Below are 14,904 nucleotides of genomic sequence, written 5' to 3'. Positions count from 1 at the left end.
TTTAAAATTTAGATGTTAATTATGGTGATAAGAGTGTTAGCTCGAGTATACTAATGCAAGATTTGTGGGAGTGAATTAATAGGTTAGATGTAATGTGTGAAAGAGCTTAGGTTAATTACTTTTGAAATATTGGAGTGTGTAATTGTGATATATGCATGAGGTCTAGTGTTGAAGTAGAAATGGTGGCAAAATCAATAGATGGATAAGATCCTTAGGTTATAAGAATAAAGTGTGCTTGGTCTTGAGTTATGAGTGTAATGTATGCCTAGCTTATGCTCTTAAATTTCTTAGTACAAAAAAGTCTAAGGAGTTGTTATATGGTGTTATGTTGAGCTGAATTGAGGGAGAAATAGATAGACTATGTGATCTTTTGGTGTAGTTTTAACATTTTGTTAAGTCATGAGGTTATGATATTAGAGGTGTAATACTAGTATTCTAAGGAGTTGAAAATGGAGTGTTAAGTCTTTAGAAGCATGGAGTTTATGCCCATGAAACTGTTAGTTATAAGGCAATGACCATTAAGGCTGGAGGAAGTTATTATTAGTATCCCTAAAGGGAATGTCCTAGAAAGAATTTAGTGTTTTCATATTAAAGTTGTTGAAAGGAGTTTGTGTTCTTATGCATAGTGATACCCTTCTCCCCCAACTAATTATGCGGAGTGTTGTGCATATAGATATAATGAGGGTATATATTTTCACGATTGGTAGAGGTATGTTTGAGCAGATCTTAAATTTTCTCATGATGGTGAGTTTCAGGGGCGAGTCGTGATAAATTTATTCTTACTCTAGAAAACTCTTCCTATTTCGGTTTAAGAGGATATTCTACCGGCATCCCCCATATTCAAATAGTGTCTATGCCTAAATTTTTAGTTCTTTATACAACCTAAGCCCATGTTTCGGCCCTCTAATTATGATCTAGGTGTTTTGATGTGTGAAGCCCTTCTTGCTTATTGGATCACATCTTACATCACATACCCCACCTTGACTAGTGCAACAAATATATGATGTAATTGAATACTATAATTCCTATCTCCGAAGCTCATACTTTATTCCCTCAGTTACTCTCCTTGTGTCAGGGTGGTAGTGGTTGTGGAAGCATAGTAATGTTCTAGATTAGAGAGTGGTTGATTTTACTATCAAATTTTGGTGCGGCTACTCGAATTAAAGTTATAGGTGAAGCGGGAAGAGTGAGATGAAACTTTTGTTATGTGAAATATTTAGGAGGGGAATACGTGGTGAAAATCCTTGTACAAGTGATTAAGGTTGTTGGGTTTTTGGTGGGGAGATCTAAAATGGGTGTAGTAAATATGGGCTTGAAGTTGTGAATGATAGAAACCATTGTGTTAGGTAGCTAGTACTCTTAATAAGACACGATGTTGTTTGACTACAGTGATAGGATGGAGTAGTATTCTTGGATGGATGTAAGGTATAGAGACTTGAAGCTTAAGTTAGCACCTTTTAACTCCAAACTAGACTTCAATATCAAAGTAATGTGCAGTTAGACTCAGGCTCTTGTGGTGATGCACCTTGTGGAGAAATTGCAAGATTGAAGTAGTGAAGTGTAGTATTCATAGCTGAATTCATAGTTGAGAAGAATTGCGATATTTAAGGACTATTAGTATAATACCCTCAAAATTTCCATCATTTTATTTTTGACCCTTCCGTGTTTGAAATATTGGTTTTGACTTAAATGGTATTTGGGGTATGTTAATAGGATCATCCGAGGGAGTTTCAAAATTTTTGAAAGGGGTTTGGGGTGATTTTGGAACACGAAGGCAGTAAGCCTGCATGATGTCAATGCGTTATAGAGGCTACTCTCCATGATAAGCAGTGTGGCACAGAGGTTAGCCTCCTCGATGGGCAGTGTTCCACACCAAGGTGTAAAATCTCATCCAGTTTTGATTTTCTCATTTGGGGTCAGGGGATTTAGGTCTTTTACCCCTTGTGCGACCTTAGTCTTATGGTCTCATGATTTGTGCTTTCATAATTTACTTGGTGATGCCATGAAACCTTTTTCTTTTGATTCCTATACGTGTTTTGTTGAGGGAGAATTCTTATCTAATTGATTGGGCAACTGCCTGTAAACCACCTAAAAAGGAATATTTATTATTTGATCCATAAGTGAAGTTACATACCTTGTTACATACTTCTAAAGCTTCAAAAAATTCCTATCCATCATTCGAGGATGAATGATTCCATGGGGGAGATAATGTAACACCCCGTATTTTCAGGCTAGAATTCGAATCATTATTCCTATATGTATAAACTCGAATCCTATTATTTGTATATAAATATGTGTCATGATCATTTACCTAGTGTGTAAAGTGCTTTTGAGGGGAAGAATGTTCATAGTAAACACTTAGAGTGAGTGGAGTTAAGAACTTTTGATTCGACCAAAATTTGGAATTCGATTCTACAAGGGTAAACTTTGAATGTGTATAACTTCTGGAATATATAGAATTTTGGAGCTTAAGACCCACCAAATTATAGATAATTGTGTTCTCTTTCCAATGAATATGATTTTGCCTTGACTCGATACCCGAGGAAAAGATTATGAGCATTTCGAGAGAAAATCGTGAGGGTCCATGGTTTCAGCATGTCACGGAGGATAATCTCTGTGATAAGCTCCATGCCATACTGATTTTTTAAATTCGGGCAGTTTTTGGTTTTGTTTACTTAGGATGAGGGGTATTGGAGTCTTTTCACCTATGAATGACCTTTAAAAACTATATGAACCTATTTCAATTAGTCTGTACGACACAAAAGCTATTATTTTACTCTCAAACTCAAAAACCCAATAAAACATAAGGATTTCATGATACGTTCGCCTTTTGGGTTCCAAGTTCCCAATTGCTCACAAATCCTTGTGTATCTAAGGAACATACCTCTTTTCCTATACTTGTTCATTAATGGCATGAAAATTGGTTTATTATTCATGATTTTGTTATTAGATTTTGAACTATGGGTTGAGGGTTTTGGATATAAATTGTTTGAATATTTTCCATGGTTTCTATTGATTTATTATGCATGAATATTTTGTTTGTACACTCATTGGGGTACATGGTAATAGTGAATGAATTGAGTGGTATTATGGATTTCCTAAATAATTGGTTTTGGTATGAAAATTGATAATAGCATCAGTCCACTCATATAATTTGTTTTGAAATATGAATTATCATTTAGTTTGGGTATTCCCTTCGAAACTAATACCTTATATAAATGGAAAAATGGTTAAGGATGGTTTTGAAAACCAGTGGGGTACAATAGAATCCCCTAAGTTGATTTTAATAATGGAGTCTGGGGTACAAGGATTTCCCAAGTTAATGACTTAATGACATTTACTAAAAAGCTATAGTCGGTATGATGATACCATGTAATGATGCCTTAATGGTTGAATCCTTAATGTAATGGTTGAGTTATGTGTTAAGTATTTTAATTTGGCAAAACCGTGAAGGTAGATGTCCCAGAGGGACAGATACTGGAAACTCACATTTGCCGACGTGAGGGTTGGTCTTGATGACCGTATGCATGTCACACTTGATATATTTTGGGATGGCTAGTTGCCTAGATGACATTAGCCTTCCCTTGAGTTTTCTCTGGTTTGTGCGGCTAACGTGTACTTGGGACTTTTCAGCAGGGGAACTGAACCCATATAGCCTGTGGGTACCATTTTAGGATGGTCAGGCTACACAATCCAGGTTAAGGTTTTAAATTTCACGCTAAGCCCTATTCTCTTTCCTGGCATATGATATATATATATATGTATGTATTGTATATAATGTTGTACATAGTGGTTTCTGTGTTATGGATCGTGGCATTATTTGCTCCTTTATCCCTGAGTTACATACTAGCGCTCCAATCGCTAACTGTCTTCAAACACTGTATCCCCTTGCAATGCAGGGACTATCCATACTTCTACTTTTCCTGCACACTAACTAAGTGATCATGGGATAGCTCGCGAGTCAGATTGAAGTGGTGAGCTTCCATACTTTGAAAGATCTCATTTTATGTTTTGGGTTTCTTTATCTTATTAACTCTTTCCTTTGGACTTATTTTTGGCTATTGTTGAGGGTATGTACCGAATAATATTGGTATTCGGTTGTCTAGAGGCTGTGTGGATTACTATGGACTTGGGATTGACTGTTGATTCTTAGACTTCTTTTGAGTCATACTTATCTATCTTGTGATATGTTAGAAACTTCTCTACTATGCTTATGTTATGTTCTGTTGGATTAGGCTAAGGGGGTGATCTTTGGTCCACGGCGGACTTGAGATACCCGTCACAGCCAAACCCTATTTGGGTTATGAAAAAAATTATAATTTTGGGATTTCAAAACTGAAGTTTGAAAATTTTGGCTCGAAAGGCCTAAAATGATTTTTATTCAATTTAAACATCATTTTTAACCTATTTTCACTTGGGTTTTCTTTTATGGCTTTCTTTAATTATGAGTAATTTGTTTATGAAACTAAAATTTTTATTTTACCCTTTCTTTTCAAAGATCCATTTTATGGGTCCGTTTTGACCCCGACTTGAAAATAGGGAATATAGGTATTATTGTATTCCTTTTAATAAGTAGATTCTAGATTATATATTTGTATGTTTAGTTGGTTCCAAAGCCGTTCAAAAAGGGAGGCTTTGGGCCGAGGGCTTTTTGGATCAAAATTTTATTGTTCGAGGTAGGTTATGGCATAACTTTCTTCAAACTAGGCTGGGTAGTTAATATTAAATATAATAGTAAGCTATGGGCGGGAATAAATCTTGGAAAATATATTAACACTATTGTATGCCCATGTGGGGGTTTATGTTTTGTTATTGGTGGATTAAAACAATAATTGTTATATGTGTGGCCCATATAGAGGTCTTATTTGGTATTGTTGGCTTTGTGTATACACTTGGTGGTTTCTTCCAGGTATAAATGCATAAGTTGGGGTTTATGTGGTTTTAATAATGTACTACTTACATATTTCACTCTGTTGGTACATGGCTTATGTTGGATCATGAACAATTTCCCTATTGAGTAGAATTTTGGCTCTCATACATGTATATTGGTTGGATTGGAAATTCCCATTCTGGTTTGATTGTGAGCATTACATCCTCAAATCATACATACATTCATGAGACATTGGTAACACTATTTCTGATAGAAATATGACACCTTCAAAAACCCCTACCAAACACGAGCCAGAGAAAAGATATAGATATTAGACTGTATTGGTTATTGAGATTGTATATGGGTTGAGAACCCCTTATGGGTCCTACCCTAAGAGTAGTGCTTGGTAGGTGTATACGGAGGTTGTGTGACAACCTCGGACATATCACATCATTATCCTTATTATCTTTCTCATTGCATTTCATACATTATGAACCTTCTGTGGTGTACTTTCTTGTTTGATTTGATATCTATCTATTTTTTCCCTTTTTTATACTTGTACTTGGTCTATGTGTTATATTTTTAAACTATTAGTGGAGACAATGTGGGCTACCATTTGGGACCTTTTCTGATTGCAGGTGACACACCCATAGTGTGTATTTATATAATTTTTTTCTACTTTACTCAGTCGGCCAATGATACCGACTGAGTACAAGTAGACCGTACTAATACCTACTAAGCCTTTTCAGTGCAGATCTAGGTACGTGTACACCATACAATAGTTGAGTTAGGGTGGTGATTTGATGCATTTGAGGTAGTAGCTACTCTATGCCTCTAGAGTAAACCTCCTACCCCATTCTATTGAGTTTATGTCTTGTTTTGTATTCAGAGATAGGCTTGTATCCCTTTTGGATTATCAGTTGTATTTTTAGACTTCAAGTTGCATGTGGATTGTTCTTACACTGTGACATCAGGTTTTGGGATAGTGTATGGCATCATAGTTATGCATGCTGCTACTATTATTATTATTATTATTATATATTTGGTTTAAATTCACTCTAGGAGTCTTGCCTTGGGATTTTTAGTGTTAAATTCTTATTTCATATCAGTTTTGGTGATTGGCCTACTTTTCATAATTTTTCCGCGATAAATGCCATCGTGACCCTTAGATTTTGGATTATGACAAAGTAGTATCAGAGCAGTCAGGTTCATTGGTTTTATTAGTGTAAGAATGGGGTATTTTATTAAATCTTATAGATCGATATATAGGTATTTATATCTATCTTCGAGAGGCTATAAGATATCTTAATGAAACCTCTTATTTTATTTCTTATCATGCAGATTTTTATACCCTATGTTCTATATAATGTTTAACTCTTTTTTTCATAGATGGTGAGGACTAGATCCCATGAGGCTAGGGATGTTTAGCCATCATCTGAGGAGAAATCCTAGTCTAGGGCGAGTTTTGAGTCATGGATAAGCCCGAGGTAGAGGACGGACACGAGGATCTGCTTTTTCCATAGGTAGTACTAGGGAGATCTCCCATGAGCCTCAGGTTGAGTGAGCTAGAGATATGGGACCTACTCAGGTTCAACAAAGTTTGTCTACCCCAATCTTTCAGAGGCTATAGGTTTGTTTTCTAGCTTACTTAGAGGGTGTTCCTCTGAGTGTACCTTATGTTCCTTTTGCTCCGAGTATTGTACCTCTATCTATACCAAAGTCTGCCTATGGTGTTTCCTCGACTCCGAGTATAGATCCTCCAGTGGTATCGACATCTGCTTATGGTACTCCACAGAACCACGAGTATTGTTCCTCCTCTTGTTCCAGTATTAGAGTAAGCTATTTCAAAATCTGGAATTTAACCTTTATCTGTATTACTCTCTTAGATAGGATCTTGGCCAACCCAATTCACTATGCCTCCTATTATTATGAGAAAATTTATGTCTTTTGAGGATCAGAAGAGGTTTGAAAGATTCACTCTCTGGGGTCCACCCAAATTCCACCGAGTCTGAGAAGATTTAAAAGTTTATAAAGGGATTGGATGTTTCACTATAGTTAGCTACTGCCCATATAGTAGTGTTAGGGATATAATTTTAGAGTATTGTGGATCATGAGAAGATAACTGAGTGTATTCTTTAAGATTCTCGGAGAGGTGCTAAGAGAGTGCGCTGCTAGGGCAAGTTCAGTAGTTGCACTCCTTGAGGTAGATATTTTACAGGTTTCCATGGATATCATGGTAGACTAGTGCAGAAAGCCTTGCAGGGTCCATATAGTAGGTTTTCTGGTTCAACAATTTTGGGTGGTCAAGTATAGTTCCAGGGTGTTTGTTCTAGCTCAGCCGTACCTCTTCCTATTAAAGCTGGTCATAGAGTTTGCTGTGTGATTGATGAGTTTCACCATTTGGCAAAGGATTGCACCCACCATGTTTTTACTCTTAATCCTATATTGGTAGTGAGAGGTGATCCCTAAAGAGGTAGAGGTACTACTAGAGGTGTGCAAGGTAAAGATAATGGTGCCCATGATGGTGGTCGCAAAACTAATTGATCAGGTAGGTGGACAGTGCTATTCTACCCCTTCTAGACCAAACATAGAGGTGTTGTATCACAAGTGTCATCCTCATTTGCTTCAGATTTGCATCTATGTTATTTGATTCAAGATTAACTTTGTTCTACATGTCTGCATATTTTGTTTTAGGTTTTGATTTTGCTAGTGAGCCTCTTTGCTAAGTGTATTCATGTCTCTACCCATGTAGAAGACTCTTTAGTGGTGGATTAGGTGTATCGATCCTGTGTTGTGACCTTCGCTTTGTATAGGACTTGGAAAGATCTGATCATCCTAGATATGATAGATTTTGATGTCATCTTGGGTATGGATTGGTTAGCTCTTTATTATGTTATTTTATGCTGTTGTGCTAAGATCATAACTTTAGCTCTGTCAGGTGTGCCAAGGATAGCTTGGAAGGGTGTGCTTCATCCGAGTCTCAAGAGTGTTCTATCCTTTACACGTGCCTGTTGCTTGGTTAAGAGAGGGTGTTTATTGTATTTGTCCTATATTCACAATATTAGTGTTGCTTCACCGTCTTCTTTGGATTTTGTTCGTATTGTTCATGAGTTTATAGATGTTTTTCCCACGAATTTGCCTGGTATGCCTCCAGATCATGATATTGACTTCACTGTTGATGTTGAGTTAGGCACCAAACCCACCTCTATTCCTCCTTATAGGATGGCCCCAACAAAGTTAAAGTAATTGAAGGATCAGTTGAGGAGTTGTTAGATAAGGGATTTATCTAACCTAGTGTATCATCTTGGGGTGCATTTTTCTTGTTTGTGAAGAAAAAAGATAGGTTTATGCATATGTGTATTGATTATTGATAGTTGAACAAGGTGACGATTAAGAATAAGTATCCTCTTTCTCATATGGATGGTTTGTTCGATCAACTTCAGGGTGCTTTGGTATTTTCAAAGATTGATTTAAGGTTCGGGTATCACAAGTGAAGATTTAGAGCTTCAGTTATTCTGAAGACAATATTCAGACTAGGTATGGTCATTATGAGTTCTTGGTCTTGTCCTTTAAGTTGACCAATGCCCCAACTGTATTCACAGAGTTGATGAAGCGAGTATTTCGATCGTATCTCGACTTTTTTGTCATTGTATTTATAGATAATATTTTGGTTTTATAGATAATATTTTGGTTTACTCCAAGAGTGAGGCCGATCATGAGGAGTATTTGCTGATTGTACTTTAGAGATAGAGAGATGACAACTTGTATGTTAAGTTCTCCAAGTGCTATTTTTGGTTGGAGTCTATATCTTTCTTGGGTCATATGATGACCAAGAATAGTATCATGGTCAATCCGGCCAAGATCAATAATTCGTGATTAGGCTAGGTCTACTTCACCTATTGAGATTTGGTTTGTTGGGTTAGCAGGCTACTATTAGCGCTTCATTGAGGGTTTTTCATCTTTTACGGCTCCTATGACTAAGTTGACTAAAATATCCAATGATTGTGAGGTGAGATTTCAAAAGCTCAAGGATTTGTTGACCTTAGCTTCTATCTTGACCTTTCCCAAGAAAGGCGTGGGTTTCATTATCTTCTATGATGTTTCTGGTGTTGGGTTAGGTGATGTTGTAATGTAGGAGGGTAAGGTGATTGTGTATGGTTCTTTTCAGTTGAAGCCCTATGAGAATAATTATTCTACCCATAATTTAGAGTTGTGCATGGTTGTTTTTGCTTTGAAGTTGTAGAGGCACCACTTTTATGAAGTTCATTGTGAGATCTTCTCGAATCATCATAGCCTTTAGTAGTTCTTCACCCAGCAAGATCTTAATATGATGAAGCGTTGTTGACTTGATTTGCTTAAGGATTATGAATTTACTATTCTCTATAATCCGGGCAAGGCTAATGTGGTTCCAGATGCCTTGAGCCGAAAGTTGACTAGTATGGGTAGCTTGGTATATCTTTTTATTCAGGAGAGGCCTTTGAACTTAAGAGGTTCAGTCGTGGCTAATTAGATGGTTAGGCTTGATATTTTGATATGTCGGTATGATTTGGCATTTGTGGAGGCTAGATCTTCATAGATGAGTAGATTCGAGCTTATTAATTTGATGACGTTTGATTGAGAGTGATTTGGGGTAAGGTGTTGAGTGATGAGGCTAAGGAGGCCTCACTTAATTCACATGGTGTTTTGAGGATTGGAGGCCGAGTTTATGTGCCGAGAGTGGGTGCTTTGGTGATATTGATTTTGGAGAAGGACCATCGTGCTAGGTACTCTATTCATTCAAGAGTAACCAAGATGTATCGTGATTTTAGGAAACACTACTGGTGGGGTGGTATGAGGAAGGATGTAGCAGATTTTTTAGCTCATTGCCAATGTTGCCATCAGGTGAAGGCCGAGCATTTGAGGCCTGGTGGTTTTCTTCAGAGGTTACCCATTCCCAAGTGGAAATGAAAACAACTCACTATGGACTTTGTGACTGGGTTGCCTCGTACTTCTCATGGTTCTAATAGTGTTTGGGTTATCGTAGATAGATTGACCAAATCTACTTATTTCATTCTTGTTTAAGTTTCTTTCAGTGCTAAGAGGTTGTCCCATATCTATATTCATGAGATAGCTCATCTTCATGGTGTGTCAGTGTCTATCATCTCAGATAGAGGTTCAATATTCATATTTCACGTTTGGAGGGCATTTCAGGAGAAGTTGGGTACCGGGTTGACCTTAGCACAACCTTTTACCCCCAGACCGATGGTTAGTCGGTGCGAACTATTCAGGGTTTTCAGGATATACTCTACACTTGTGTTATGGAATTTGGAGGTCTGTGGGAGTAACATTTAGCTTTGGCGGAGTTTGCGTATAATAATAGCTAACATTTTAGTATTGAGATGGATCTATTTAAGGCTTTGTATGGTAGGTGTCATCACTCTTTAGTTGGTTGGTTTGATTCTGAGGTTAGACCTCGAGGTATAGACTTGCTTCATGAATCTTTAGATAGAGTTTGGGTCATTTAGGATAGACTTCGAGCAGCTCAAAGTAGACAGAAGTGATATGTAGATCAAAGACTTGCCTTGAGATTTAGTGTTGGTGATAGAGTCTTCCTTTGTGTTTCGCCTACGAAAGGTGTGATGAGGTTTGGGAAGAGGGGAAATCTTAGAGGTATATTGGACCTTTTGAAATTCTTCAGACTATAAAGGATGTAGCTTATGAGTTAGAATTGCCCTCAGATTTATCAGTTGTTAATCCAGTTTTTCATATATCCATGCTTCGATCCTATATTTTGGATGAGTCTCATGTCATTCATTGGGATTCAGTGTAGTTAGATGAGAGATTCTCCTTTATTGAAGAGTTAGTCTCCATCCTAGCCAAGAATGTTAGAAGGTAGCGTTCTAGAGATAATCTGGTGGTTAAGGTCCAATGAAGACATCGGCCTATAGATAAGTATACTTGGGAGGTCAAGTTGGATATGTATGGTAGTTGTCCCCAATTATTCACTGATTCAGGTGATGTCGCCCAAAACTAACCTCCAAAGAAGTATTCTGCGGTCGATGTGAAATATAGTAACCCAAACCATGTTGGGGTCAAACCCACAGGGAAAATGTTGAATAGTATCTCAAATTTGACAAAATCCTCGAGCAATGCAGAAAAGTAAATGGGGGGAATTTGAAGTCAAAAGTAACTAGTAACAGAAGACGAACACTAGGATTGCGTTCCCCCTAGCTTCACAACTACGTAAGATTGTCGTATTCAATCCACCTAACCTCCTGCTCTGCATGCAAAGTTTACAAGTTATGTACTATCAATCGTCTTGTGAACGTATTGATAGATTTCACCCTTTACCTCATGAGTCTCAGAATGTTGCCTTGCTGTCCCTTGTCATTAACCTCAATACAACTCTCACCTTTTGAGTTTTGAGTTGATTAGATGAGGTTTAGTAGCCTCGAATCACTATTGTACACTCCTTTTCCCAATATTGAACTCCTTTATGAGGATGATCTCAATACATGCAATACCAAGGCCTCTGCAATAGCTTAGTTCAATAAAAACGAAGAAGAGTGCAATACATGCAACGAAAGTTGAATAGATGAATCTCCCACGCCCTTTATGTAGTTAATCCTCCAAGGTTCCCATAACCCTAGTCAAGGAGATTAGCTGCTCATGTTCATGAAACAACCATGATGATTAATAAAAAACACATGTAATTTATTACACAATAATGGAGGAGAGAAAATCCAAAGTCTTCAATTGAATAAAAACCCAAAATCTTAAGAACAAAATCTCAATGATCAAATTATGCTATAAGTATCAAAAGTAATGTAATAGTGTGTAATCTAATAAAGGAACAACCCTGAGGTATTTATATTTTCTTAAAATAATAAAGAAATCCTAATAAAAACGGAATAGGAAAAGTATGTCGACACTCGTTACAACTTATGTAGTCCACTCATAAGGTCTTCTTATGAGTCGTACGTTGCCTGTCGTATGCATTCCTAAGACTGATCTTCATTTCTTCAAGGTTCTGTTGTCCTTACAATTCATTACCACAAGTCGTATTCAGTTCTTACGACTCGTGGTTTTCACTCGTCATCACTTGAGCCTTGGACTTTCAGGGTTTTGAACAATGGTTTCTGTACGACTTCTCCTTACGAGTCATAATCAGATCTTATGACTCATAGTCTTCTATGAATTCAACTTTGACTTTTAGCTTTGGTTTTTGCTCTCTTTACGACTTCTCCTCATGACTCGTATAATGAGTCGATGACTCATACTCCAGACTCGTAAGATGGTCAACCTTCTCCACTTTCAACACTTCTTCTTCCAATTTTCATTCCAAGACCATTGTTAACCTGCTTTACCTATAATAACCACAAAACCACATCATATCCAACAAGATAACCTACGTCCAAGCATAAATTCCTTGTTTTAAGCATCGAATGTGCTATGTTTCCACGTCGCACCATCAGGTATTTCCCTTGCCTTTAGTTTGAGGACGAACTAAATTCTTAGTGATGGATATTGTAAGGGATTTATTATGTGAAAATTTTATTTTTATATATTTTGACCATTCTACCTCTCCCTGTGGTTGCTTCATGATATTTCTAGGGTGTGTGGATGATCGGCATGATTTTCAATGCATTTCAGTGAGATTTGTGTGAGTTTGTAATTTTTAGAGGTTAAAAAGACTTTATAGTTGACATTAGTCAACATTTATTGTTCTTTGCATCGGATGGCAAAATAGATTGTGCCAGTAGATCTTGAACGTCGATTTTGGGTTGGTAGCGTCGTTGGTGTAATTTTATAGCTTGTGTATCTCAATTTGACCCTCGATTTAGAAGATTGTGAAATTAGGTCTTAAGGGCCAATTCTATGAAAACAACCTTTTTTTGAAAATCTGATATCGCTATTGAGTCCGAAACATCGAATTTGATAGGGTATAATAGTTCATCCATATTCTCAAAATTCGAAATGAATCTCAAAGGGTCGGTGGAGACTTAGAAATTTTTGAGTCTCAGCTGGTGGACCACCCAGCTAGTACCTTTAGCGGTGGTCGCTAAAGCTGTAATCCAGCTCACCCATTAGGGGTTGCTAAAGCGGAGCCTTGTCCGCTAAAGCGACCCTTTGTCATGACCCGAATCCCGGCCCAGACGTGATGGGTATCTCAATTCCACCATGGGCCAGAGATCACCTCCTTAGCCTAACCTTCAGAGCACAATAAAGATAAACAGAGAAAGCCAACCAAATAGTAATATTAAGGATAGATAAACCAAATGAAAATTTTAAGAGTCAAAACAATCTACCAACCCAACACTTGTCCACAAAAGCCTCTAAAATCAGAAATACCAACTAAGTCGGGACATGCCCCCAACTAGGACCAAAAGAATCCAAAATGAAATACTAAGACAATGCTGAAAACAATCAAAAGGATCGGGCCTTCAAAAAGATGGAGGCTTACCACTTCACAGCAGATCCACAGGAGTACCAAATCACTTTGCACTGCACAGGAGTAACAGAATAGTCCTTGGACCCTACATTATGAAATGATGCAGCGTCCGGGGATGGTCAGTGGGGAAAGCACTGGCATGTAACTCAGGGGAAAAGGATAAAATAATGCCATTGACAAAAACTAGTCAAAACCACATGCACAATATTTATATATACATATATATAGGATGTTGGGATAGGGACAAGCGACATGAACATGGGAGTTTAAAGTATTAACTTGAACTATGTAGATCGCTCCATCCTAAAGCCACCCATGGGCTATATGGGTCCGGCTCCCCCTGCTGGAAGGGCACTATTGTGTGTTAGCTGCACGAATAGAAGAAAATATGAAAAAATGCTAAAGACACCAAGGCTATAGACCTACCAAAATATAATGTGTACACCAAGAACACAGTCAAATGGACCCCCAACGCCGGCAAACGTGGTTTCCAATGTTGATCCTCTCGGGACCTACACCTTAATGGTGAGCTATACAATTCCATTTAAGACCAAATTAAAACAATTTCAGATAAACCAACCATTAACCCAGGAGTCTTTCATTTAGGTATTTACCAACTTGATATCATCATAATAATATGCTTGCAAGCTAATTCAATTATGCCAAACCAGTCTATACAACTAAACTGACTCCCAAGTTCCATTTACAATCCGAGAATGGCTACTAAGGCCATCCAAATCAATTTTTATACATTTATCCTTTAATGCAACGTAATGTTTTCAAAACGCAAGTTAATCCATGCAAATATCTATATTCAAAATCAAGTTTACAAAGTTGGTTGAGGTTAATTCAATTATCAAGCCAAAATTTCATTAATTTAGGAAACCCATGTCTCTCATTAAAACCATTAAAATAATGCATCAATTCAGTCCTAAAACCATCAATTATGACATGAATAATCCATTTAAAGTATGGTACAAGTAGTTCAAGTAATAACAACCAAAAACCCTCAACCCCAATTTCAAACCCATCAATTTAAATCGCATGCATATTCAATAATTTAATGCCACACTCTAAATTAAAGTTAAAGAAAGAGAAACATGCCTAGAATATAAAATAATTCGAAAAGAAATGAAAGTTTGGAGCCCGAATTATGATTTCTCTGTAAAACACTTGAGTTTTCTTGGGTTTAGAGTTAAAGGGAAAAATGATGGTGTTTGATCTTTGATAACTAAAGGAAAAAGGTTAATTGGGTGTTTAAAAATCGTCCAAGGGGTAAACAGACCAAAATCACCTCAACCTAAGATAAAAGAACAAAAACTGTTTGAAAATTACATAGCAGCATGGCACCCCGCTATCGCAGAGCTTACCCTCCACTCTAGAGGCTTACTGTCTTGGGGTCCTAAAAATAACCTTGAACCCTTTTAAAGAATTCAAAAACTTTCTCAAAACACCCTTTAAACACCCCTAATCATAATTCAAGTAAAAAAATTGACATTACACATGCGGGGGGGGGGGGGGGGGGGGGGAAAAAAAAAAATAGATGTTTAGGGAGGGAGTGAGGATATTTGTAGGACCCGTAGACAGTTAGCCTCTCTTCTAT

The sequence above is a fragment of the Capsicum annuum genome, chromosome 6, assembly GCF_002878395.1.
Source record: "Capsicum annuum cultivar UCD-10X-F1 chromosome 6, UCD10Xv1.1, whole genome shotgun sequence".
In the NCBI taxonomy this organism is placed as follows: domain Eukaryota; kingdom Viridiplantae; phylum Streptophyta; class Magnoliopsida; order Solanales; family Solanaceae; genus Capsicum; species Capsicum annuum.
Note: the sequence above shows the minus strand (reverse complement) of the source record.